The sequence below is a fragment of the Aulonocara stuartgranti genome (genome assembly GCF_965226115.1).
Source record: "Aulonocara stuartgranti genome assembly, chromosome: 3".
Classification (NCBI taxonomy): domain Eukaryota; kingdom Metazoa; phylum Chordata; class Actinopteri; order Cichliformes; family Cichlidae; genus Aulonocara; species Aulonocara stuartgranti.
Genome location: NC_138941.1, coordinates 72,502,926 through 72,514,757, shown reverse-complemented (window position 1 = coordinate 72,514,757; position 11,832 = coordinate 72,502,926). Strand labels below are relative to the sequence as shown.

Below are 11,832 nucleotides of genomic sequence, written 5' to 3'. Positions count from 1 at the left end.
GAACAAAACGGTGTAAGAATGACCGTTCTAGCCCCTACGGTTAGGAAATTACGGTCATTTGTTTGAGGGGAGTCGTCACTATGAGAAATAGACTGCAAAAATCCTGTGTCTCTCTGTGCTGCTGCGTGTGTAAACAGATGCACCTGTTTTGGTGGGGAAAAGTGCACAGCCTCTCTGATTGGTGGATTCAAATTCACCAGCTCCCAGGCTGACCTAGAAACTTACTTCTCTCTCCCTGTGTGTGTGTATGTGTGTGTGTGTGTGTGTGTGTGTGTGTGTTTGTGTGTGTGTGTGTGACAGAGAGAGAGAGAGAGAGAGAAAGCCTTTTAATGGGATGATCCCATTGTAAGATTCAAATTCAATATATTTAGACTGGTTGACTGAATTGGATCTTGTGTGTGTGTCTCTCTGTGCATGTGTGTTTCCTCATGTGTACATATTTGTAATTGTGTGGCAGTCATAAATTTTTTTGCTGATTTTTGTCATTTAACAAGTATATTTGAGGGACCCTCAGCATGTTCAGCATTTTTTCAGCTGTCCATTTTGCTTTTCCAATTTTTCTGTTTAACTTATTACTATTGTGCTAAATCACACTATTTCTGCTATTTTATAAGATTTGTGCTTAATATACTATTTCTGCTTTTATAGGATTTGTGCTTAATATAGTATTTCTGCTTTTTATAAGATTTGTGCTTAATATAGTATTTCTGCTAAATGTAGTATTTATGCTTAATCATACTATTTCTGCTTTTCATAGGATTTGTGCTTAATATAGTATTTCTGCTAAATTTAGTATTTCTGATTAATTATAGTCTTTCTACTAAATCATAGTACAGTATTTCTGCTTTTTATGGGATTTGTGCTAAAATAAAGTATTTCTACTAAATGTAGTATTTATGCTTAATCATACCATTTCTGCTTTTTATAGGATTTGTGCTTAATATAGTATTTCTGCTAAATTATAGTATTTCTGCCAAATTATAATATTTGTGCTAAAACATAGTCTTAATTTAAAATTACAATATTCATAGTTCATCACAGTGTCTCTGGTAAATCACAATATTTCTGCTCTGTTGTACTATTTTTCTAAATCATAGTGTTTCTGTAATGTTTAAGTATTTTTGGCTAAATATATTCTTTCTGTTATCTTATACTATTTCTCCTAAATTCTTGTATTTTTGAGAAGTTATCATGTTTCTGGTAAGTTACAATATTTCTGCTAAATTCTGCTATGCTATTGTATTTCTGCCAAGTATTATGTTTCCTCTAAGATATTGCAGTTCTGCTAAGTTATTCCATTTTAGCAAACTTCTTTTGCTTCTGCAAAGTTTTTACAATTTCTGCAACTTTTCAGCTTTTTCAGCTACTTTTTGCATACAGCTTCAGCTTTAAGCATCCACACTGCATTTTCGCAGGAAATGCAAATTTTTCTAGTTTGTATGGATTTCCTCAGTCTCGAGCCCGATACCAGCAACACCAAAGACATCCTGGTACTGACAGATCATTTTACCAAATATGCCCTTGCCATTCCAACACCAAACCAAAAGGCAAAAACTGTGGCTAACTGTCTTTGGGAAAACTTCATTGTTTATTATGGAATTCCAGAAAGACTCCATACAAATCAAGGGCCAGACTTTGAGTCGAAATTGATAAAGGAGTTATGCGCCCTGTTGGGAGTTGTCGAGAAAGGAAATTATTTTACTGCTATAGTTAAATAATTGTCATCATTACCATTGCATTAATAATAAAATCTGGAGGTTCTTGATTCAGGGATTGAACAGTGTGTCTCTTTCAGAAAGACTGAGTTGCAGGCTGACAGGAAGTTGTATGCAGAAGTGAAAGCAGGAAGTTATTTTGAGCCGCAGGCTAAGACGAGGCTTTAACAATGTAACAGATAGCTTTAAGAAGGCCTTAAGCAGTTATGACTATTTTATACACAATGCATATCTGTGCTTATTAAAGAGTTGGAGCTCGGTCAATTAATTGGGGGTCGGAAGCTTTGTTCGGCGCGATGTTCGGACAATCTATTGTGCAAGTGACTTGGAGCCATAGAAGGAATTGCAATACATGCTTACAAAACACTTATATATCAGATCATTTTATATTAAGGTTTTAGTAGAGGTTCTTGGTTAAAACATTTTAGTAGAAGACATACACATAGTTTCAGTGAGCTTCTGGTCTGGTAAAAGGTCAGAAGTGCAACAGGTGAATTGAGAAAGAGCATTTGAGGACGAGACACAGACAGTAGGTGAAGAGGTGACACAAAGAGCATGTGAGGTCAACACACACACACACACACACACACACGTTAAATTAGATTTATTTAGAGGAGAGGTTAGTTATGTTTGGCTGTAACTGCAAAATTGTCTCGGCAAGAAAGAGGAACAAGACAAGAACTGAAAGGTAGACAGGAAGGGCTAGCCATGAAAATAGAAGATGATTTTCTGGGTGAAAAGTCATGATGATGTTGATCTGATCTATGTATAAAATGTACCGGTGACGCATGAAGGGGCGTCAGTAAACAAACCCTGATGCTATAAAATATCTGTTCATGCTTTGATTAAGTCGAAGACTACTTCCTGTCTGCGTACAGAGTGTCTTCCCACGCGTGTATTCATTAAAATCATCGTTTGACTTCACCCGGCCGGATTGGTGTGGTTATTCTTCGATCACCTCTTGTACCCTTCCTCAATATTGAATCTTAACATTTGGGGGCTTCGTCCGGTTATTGAGGAGGGAGAGTTGGAGGTTTGGACGGAGAAATCCGGGGTCTTAGGTGGTCTGACGGGCAGACATGAATTCCAGTGGTCTAAGTGAGTGGGCATAAGCCGGCTTATCCAAAAGGTAAGGCACTACCTGTTGAAGTATTTCCAAAGTGTGCCAAATTGGATATGATAAAATTTAAGTCTACTCACTGAAGTTACTGGTGGATGTCTGTTTTGATTTTGATGAGAATGTCATGACAGTACTGAGGATTTAAAGCAGTTGGACTGCTGGAAAGGATTTTAGTATGTTAGGGAATTTGGTTATTTTTTGGTTATAAGGTTGGACCTGCTTCAGTCTTACACGTTGTTGGGTGTTTTACTGTTGTTCCAAAGTATTTTAAATTACTCAAGAACGCTAGTTGGACTGGTAGGAAGCGCAGTGCTCAGAGGTAACGCTTGCCAATGTCAAGGACGCTTAGACATTGTCCTCGAAGAGGGATAGTCAGTTGGTCACTGTGGAGCTTGGGGCACTCCAGAATGACTAGGAGTTAGTCTCCTTACCGTTTGGAACGGTATCTGCGCTTTTTTGGGCAGCAAAGGTTGGACCTTGGGTGTTGGACACTTTTAAATTGAGTTAGGGACTTTAGAGATGAGGCCAGAAACTGTTGGACAGATACTGGTTAATTGATTACAAAAAAGTTGGACTTTATCGGTTAGACCGCTAACTGAAATTTGTCAAAATTGGTTAGGCGCTAAAGCTGACAGATCTGACAGTAGTTGTAAATATAAGACGTCTTTGTAATAAGAGATCTCTGTGTGAAAGGAGTTTGAGGCAATGCTGGAGCTATTTTTAGACGGTGTGTGTGTGAGTGAAAATGCAAATGAGTAAGCAGTGAACTGTTTAAGCCACAGTTGGTTTTACAAATACTGCTGCAAATATTGTTGAGTGTGTGTTTCAAATGCCATTTATGTTTATTAGAGGACTATAAATAAAGTTTTGAGTTGCCGTAGTGGATGTATAGTAATTGACTGAGTTTGGATGTAGATAGATAAATATATTGAGTGCACTGTATATACTTAAGACTAACACATCACTTTCAGTAGTAACTTTTCTCCAGCATTAGTTGCTGGTGGGTTTATTTTTTCAATTTCTTGTGTGTGCGGTGGGAATTAATAGAGGTTTCAATTTTTGTTTGTTTGTTTTTTACTTGCTTTTTGATTATGACAACCATGTCTAAAATACTCTTAGGAAAGTGGGTTTTGAGTTATATCCCTCAACTCTAGTCACACTTTAAGTGTGAATGCGGTGAATGCGGTGACTAGAAGGTTTTGAATGATGAATAAAGGTGTGTGAGGTGTGAGAGGTATTTCTTTGGTGATGTAAAGTAGGAGGTTTTAAAGTTTGAAAGTGTTTTTAATTTGAGAGAGGCATGAGTGATGTTATAAGAGTTTGAGTTTCTTTTTCTTTCAGTTTAAAACACATAAGTACATACACTTGGTACACCTGTTTACTCTTTGACTTTATTAAAACAAACGGTGTATTTGAGTTTGAATTTCAGTAATTGTATGTTGATATGGTAATTTAGTTTTATGTTAGGTGAAGGAGATGTCCATCTCTGCGTCTTGCAGGATCGAAAGTGAAAGTTGAAGGTTGTGATGTGAATGCTGTGAGTACTCGATTTGAATGATTCTGTGTGAGGTGTATAAAATACTAAATAATAATAACACTATGAAAGTTGATAGTAGAGTGAGTGCAAGGTGATGTGTGAACAGAGGAAGTCTGAGAGAGAAGTGTGTGCGTAGGCAAAATGTAGAGTGTGTGCGTGAAATAAGGGAGTATTCTTTTTACATCAAGGTTTAGTAGAACTAAAGTAGAACGTTACAAATAAACAGATAAATAAAGTAAAATGAAGAGAGAAAATAACTGACAATTACATTAATGAATAGAAAACACACATACACAAAGTGCCATAGGTGAAATTATTCTAGGAAGGAGTCAGAAGTAAGATAGTTTAATATAAGATGCAATGAAGGAAGCAGCTTACACTCCTTTAATTTCCAGAGCCAGTGTGTTCCCTCCCCTGCCCACTTGGGCCCCGTATCAGGCGAGTATGGAAGGCTGGATAGCCCATGACGGGTAAGATCCCACCTCGAAACCCTGGGACAACCTAAGGCAGGCACAGTCACGATTACTCTCGGCTTCAGTAAGAAGACGGGACCTGACGGGTAAGGCCGCTGGGCTAGGGTGGAGGTGGAAAGTGGCAAGTGGAGCCCTACCTTCTGGCTGAGGACAAGGAATGCTGCTATTTAAGGTAGGAAATCAGAATTTGGGTTAGTAAATTTGGGGAGGAGAAAATTGACTGTTTAAAGGCAAAATTATGAAGGAGTCTGACACACTGTAAAAGCATCATATGCAAATTCACACACACAAACAGAAAATGCATTAAACTTATAAAGACAAGACAAGCTCATGGAGTTTAATGCATAGACACTGATTAAACCTGGCTAAGAACACAAACATAGGCAATGAAGAACAGCTGGCTATTTTGTATGAATGATACAATGGTGTGAATGTTTAATAAAATACATTTGAGTTTGTAATTGAGGAATAGAAGAAGCCATATGACAAAGGGAGTTATGAAAACAAAAAGGGATTAAAGTAGTTTTAAAAAGAGTGACTTAGGAGTGCTCTCGTACTGACTGATCAACACTAGTGATCACTGTTGGAAGAAATAAAATGATTTAATGAGTTGGGAATGTTTAAACATATGCTTCTGTTGTTACAGCTTCTTGAGAGATGATTCAGTATGCAAATTAGCTGGAGTGTGTGGTGACGAAAGAACTTCCTGAGTGTGTGTGTGACTGTGACTTTCAGGAAGAGGAAGCATAGCAGAGACGAGAAGTGCAGATTGGGGTAGGAAATTTATAGTTTAGTGATTATATGATGTCGTAAGGGGTCTTATGCTGAATTTAAGAGTATAAGGGGGTGATTTTTGTGTGCAAATTGAGTGGTTTTAATGAGACTTTTGGTGTATTGAGGAGGTGAAATTATGTGGTGGCAAATACTTGTGTGTTTAAGGTTGTTGAGGTTGTTGTGGTAATGGGTTGATTCTGTCAGGTAGGTTGTTGTTGTTATTTTTGTTTTTAATAGAGAGAGTTTTAGGAAACAGGGACATGTCTGGGAGGAGCCCATTATTTTGTAACAGTGCACTTAAAGAAAACCTGTCAGGTGATTTTGTTTTGTTTTTATGAGCTAACAATCAGCTCTAGTTTTTCATTTCTGTTTTAAGCAGGCCTGCAACAGTGAATAACGGCGCTGAAAATTCTCGGGAAGAGCAAATATAAGGGGGCTTACCAGATTACAATTGGCTGAGGAGAGCTACCTGTGGGGACTGATCAAGGTCGTAAGTCCCTGTAAAAAGGATTTTATGCGAGTCAATCCAGTCCAAAAGCATAAAGAAATATTTCCCTATGGAAAATAAAAATGACTGAGCTCATTTTGCTGAGGGTGGAGTATCTGATCGTGCGGGAAGCTCCACTATCAGCAAATAAAGGTGTGACTGCATGTGAGTGAATGTGAGACTGTATGTGAGTGAGGATGAATTAATGTGGACAAACAATTTGTTTTTACCAGAGAAAATTTCTGTTTTGTTTTATTAGGTGGGGTTAGATTATGGGATTATAGTATATTGTTGGGAGAATGCCAAATGCTAAAGGGGAAATATTTTTTGATGTAACTCAGTTATCATTAATTGAAGAAACACATGACTGATAACTGTTCTGTTTTAAGTTTATTTTATGACATAGGTTGGATCATGAGTGGGGAAACTGAGCATTTTTAAGTTTTGTATAGTATCTTGACACATGAAATGTATCAAGATAAAGGGGGGTTTAGGGTTTAATAATTTAATTGTTTAATAATTTAGGACCTTTTGGGTTTTAACATTTTAGGACCTTTTGGGTTTTTGATCATTTGGATATGGTAAAACTGAAACTGTTATTTTTAAGTTAAGGTTAAAGGATTAAAAGTGAACTTGTCACGGTTTGCGAGGCAAGCCGTGTGGAGTTGTAGAAAAGGACCCAAAAGGCGGCAGCTCTGGTGCAGGTGAATATTTATTTACAACGGTGGGCACAAAACAGCACTGGTGGAAAAACAAGAAACCGGAAACTTAAACTGGGTAAGCTAATAACACAAACCAGAAACGAGACGCAGGGAGACCGAGGGGAAACAACACAGACAAACCAGCAACTACCATAACAGAAGACACAACTTAAATACACCCAGAGCACGGGGAGAACACAGACATAACAGGCTGGGGGAAACATGGAATAAACACAAAGAGAGACGAGAGCTCATAAATACACAGAGAGTCACAAAGGGAAAAACACTTAGGGAACACCACAACAGGACACCTCAGAAAACCTGGCCTAAATAAGGAGCGAAAATACAAGGAACCAAGAATGCTGGGCCAACATGGCCCAGGACCATGACAGAACTGAATCCTGTTTAGAAGATACAATGCCGGTTTTTCAAAGCTGTGAATAAATCTTAGAGGGAAAATTAGTGAGGGTTGAAGGAGTAGAACAGCTTTGATTTCTTTTTGATTTCTAGAAGTAGTGGTTATAATGTAGGCTTACACATACAGATATTACATAGGAGGTATTTTTCGGATAAAGGGGGAGCTTATAAATAGAAATGATTTTTATACATATTGCATTTTGTGCTTTTAAAGGAGTTGTGGCTCAAATTTGTCTCTGGAGGGTCACGAGCCTTTGGCTAGCGCTATGATTAGCCAATCTACTGTGAGGATAATATGAGTTCATGAAGGATTGCACACGCTTACAGACACAGAGTTAAGAAACACACATGACAGTATTGATTCCAGGCAAAAGGCCTTAAATTCATTTAGCTTTTAACTGAACTTAAAGAAGGACCAAAGAGGAAGGAAAGCATATATTTTGGTTAAGTCTGATAAATTAGAATTAGAAGGTATTGTTACATTAAAAGAGCAAAATGAAATAAAAAGGCTATACCAAAATGGGTTATAACATAGGAAATGTGAGGTTTTAAAATGAAGTTAGTGTTAACACATAGGAGTTGTTTCAAGGCAGCATTTAGCTATGATGAAATGTATACAGGAGTAATTGCTTATATGCTTAAACTTAATTGATTAAAGTGGTTGTTTTCTTTTAGAGTAGAGGAACTTGTAGCAGCGACAATTTGTGCACAGGATGTTGATGATCAGATAAGGGAAAGTAGAGCGAGCAACTGGACGTGAAACCAGCGCTTAAAGAATTTTAAAGTGATGAGGAACGTTGAAGAATATACATAAATACAAGTCAATAAGTTAAGAGCATAATTAGGATCATGCTTTTGATTAAAGAGTCCCAAAAAGGATAAGTTAGGGAGATGCAGGAAAAGGTGTTTTGTTTCCTTTGCAGAAGATCGATCTCGGCGACCACAGGAGGGGCGAGGATCCTGGAGATCTCGAGGTTCGAGACCACCAGAGAAGGGTCTGCGTGAGGACACAATGTATTGTGACCTCTGGTGTTCCAGAGGTCAAAAGAGGGAGTGTCGAGAAAGGAAATTATTTTACTGCTATAGTTAAATAATTGTCATCATTACCATTGCATTAATAATAAAATCTGGAGGTTCTTGATTCAGGGATTGAACAGTGTGTCTCTTTCAGAAAGACTGAGTTGCAGGCTGACAGGAAGTTGTATGCAGAAGTGAAAGCAGGAAGTTATTTTGAGCCGCAGGCTAAGACGAGGCTTTAACAATGTAACAGATAGCTTTAAGAAGGCCTTAAGCAGTTATGACTATTTTATACACAATGCATATCTGTGCTTATTAAAGAGTTGGAGCTCGGTCAATTAATTGGGGGTCGGAAGCTTTGTTCGGCGCGATGTTCGGACAATCTATTGTGCAAGTGACTTGGAGCCATAGAAGGAATTGCAATACATGCTTACAAAACACTTATATATCAGATCATTTTATATTAAGGTTTTAGTAGAGGTTCTTGGTTAAAACATTTATTTAGTAGAAGACATACACATAGTTTCAGTGAGCTTCTGGTCTGGTAAAAGGTCAGAAGTGCAACAGGTGAATTGAGAAAGAGCATTTGAGGACGAGACACAGACAGTAGGTGAAGAGGTGACACAAAGAGCATGTGAGGTCAACACACACACACACACACACACACGTTAAATTAGATTTATTTAGAGGAGAGGTTAGTTATGTTTGGCTGTAACTGCAAAATTGTCTCGGCAAGAAAGAGGAACAAGACAAGAACTGAAAGGTAGACAGGAAGGGCTAGCCATGAAAATAGAAGATGATTTTCTGGGTGAAAAGTCATGATGATGTTGATCTGATCTATGTATAAAATGTACCGGTGACGCATGAAGGGGCGTCAGTAAACAAACCCTGATGCTATAAAATATCTGTTCATGCTTTGATTAAGTCGAAGACTACTTCCTGTCTGCGTACAGAGTGTCTTCCCACGCGTGTATTCATTAAAATCATCGTTTGACTTCACCCGGCCGGATTGGTGTGGTTATTCTTCGATCACCTCTTGTACCCTTCCTCAATATTGAATCTTAACAGAGTCCAAAAGTGTCACACAACACCGTACCATCCAAGAGGAAACCCAGTAGAGAGGTTTAATCGCACTCTACTGGCCATGTTGGGAACTCTTGAATTTAAACAGAAATCCAAATGGAAACAGTTTGTGAAACCACTTGTCCATGCCTACAACTGTACCAAAAATGAAGTCACTGGCTACACCCCATACGAACTAATGTTTGGACGTTGTCCTCGTCTCCCCATTGACCTCGCTTTTAATCTTCCTGTACGTGAGAAAGAACAGACACATTCACAGTATGTACAAGACTTAAAAGCTAGGTTGAAAGAAAGTTATCTGCTATCTTCAAAGAATGCTGCAAAGAACGCTGAGAGGAACAAGACTCGATTTGACCAACGTATTATACCGTCCAAGCTAGAAGTTGGAAGCAGAGTTTTGGTACGGAACATGAGGCTGAGGGGCAAACATAAACTTGCTGACAAATGGGAACCAGATGTCTTTGTAGTGCTGAAATGTGCCAAAGATCTCCCCGTCTACACTGTAAAACCAGAATGCAAAGACGGCCCAATTCGCACATTGCACAGAGATCTCCTTCTTCCGTGTGGGTTTTTTCCTGCAACAGAGTCAGGACCATCAGATGAGACTATTCCAATCACACCCTCTTTAACTCGTCAACAGGCCAAGAAACAACAGGAATCTCCTGAGTACTTTGTTGAAGAGAATGTATTTGAACCGACCTTTGTCCACCTTGCCCCGCTCCCAATGGAGTTTAGAGTGGAGAAGTCTCTCAACCCCCTACAGTCTTTTCCCAGTGGTGAGGAGGAAAGACTTCCTCCAACATCTACACCTGAAATGGAATCGGCTGGAGAAGCTCTGTCAGGATCCCAGAGGGAAGACCCATTGGAGTTTGACGCTGATGAGACATCGGGGGAAGATTTGCTTGAAATCTTACCCGAACCCATTCTTGAAACCGTGTCTACAGACTTGTCCGATCCTGGAGTCTCTGACAACTTAGCGGCCGAGCCTAGTCCTGTGACATTACCAACTCTTAATTGCTCACATTCGGTTATTGACCCCCCTTTGAGGCGGTCAACGCGTCACAGATCACCACCTAGGCGACTGCAGTATGCCCGCTTAGGCAATCCATTGATATCAGTTGTTCAGTCTCTGTTACATAGTCTGTCAGATGCTTTGACCACCACAACCACCAGTTCTAACCCTTCGGTCGTACATATTGTGTAGTGTTGTCATGCAACGGGACGTGCATGTGCTCTAGGGGGGAGGGTGTAACCCAGAGTAATTTCCTGCACTTATTTCCTGCCATTGAATGCATCACAAATGCATGACTCCAACCACATGACTTTGCTCAGCCAATCGAATGGCATGTAGGTCATAGTAAGCCTGTCCCGGCTTCCTCCCGTCAGATGCGTGGAGGCAAGCCAGGTGACAGAGCTGTTGCAGGTGTGTATTGGCAAACATTTGCTTTTCCCGTTTTAATGCATTTTTTTAACACCAACTAACTTATGCAACTTAGATGCTGATTACTGTGAGCCAGAGCCATAATGTTGTTGTGCACTGAACAGAACGGAATTGGTGAGTTTGAACTTTTAATTGACTGTTTGTATTGCTACCAGCTGACCCTAATCGGCTGCTGCCGGTCCAAACAATTTGACTTTGATTTGACTGATAGTTGTTGAATAACAAATGTTGTGGAGCTACATAGTATGTATGTATGTAGCAGTTGAAATGTTTTCAGTTAAATCCTTATTGGTTAGAAATATTATATTTAACCAATATATTGTTTGTTTATTTTTATAAATTGTGTACACAGGAACAAGAATAACTTAATGTATTTAGCTTAATTGGCTGACATTTTTGTATGTTATTCTTGTGATTTCTTATTGGCCTTGTTTATTTAATGCAGGCCAGGTGAACCTTTTTTGGGTATGGAAAAGGATGGCGAGCCAATGAACGGCTAGGAGCAGGACTCATTCTGCATTGAAGCTTCCACTGGACTGGTAGGAAGCTATCAAAGGCGACGCTCTGTCCCGTAATTTCCGAATACACTGATTTCCACAATCATACACACCAGTTCCCCCGTTTATGGACAATAGCGCTTGGACATCTCTCATGGATATTCAGATAAAACTCATGGACTTCAGTGTGGATCAGTGTTTTCGATGTTAACATGTGTTACTTATGGGGAACTTTTTTTGAGAATCTATATTGCTTGGTATAAGCCAGAAGAATTTGCTTAGTTGTTTTTGTGCACCCCCACTGGGTTTTTCTATTAATTAAATAGCTACAGCAGGAATGATTATTTAAGCTTTCATTTTCTTTTCTTAATTTTCTTTGCTTTCGGTTAAATACATGGTACCTGCAAAAGCATTTTGTGTTGTGTGTATTTAATTACTGCCCATCAGCTCCAGTAGCATTCCTAAATCTTCTGATTAATAATAATCACACTCAATCCCTAGCCTGTATTAACTCATTAGCGCTACATCAGTGTTACACTTTGTTTCTCACATGTTGGCTCCACGGTCTCT

The 11,832-nt window shown here is 39.0% G+C and overlaps 1 long non-coding RNA gene across 1 annotated transcript; it reads left to right on the top strand.

Moving 5' to 3' along the window:
* The first annotated feature begins 10,639 nt into the window (after positions 1-10,639).
* Positions 10,640-11,758, top strand: LOC309703853. Its single transcript, XR_014276055.1, has 3 exons — positions 10,640-10,747; positions 10,821-10,879; positions 11,211-11,758. It is a non-coding gene; the product is annotated as an uncharacterized lncRNA (long non-coding RNA).
* Positions 11,759-11,832: the final 74 nt, after the last annotated feature.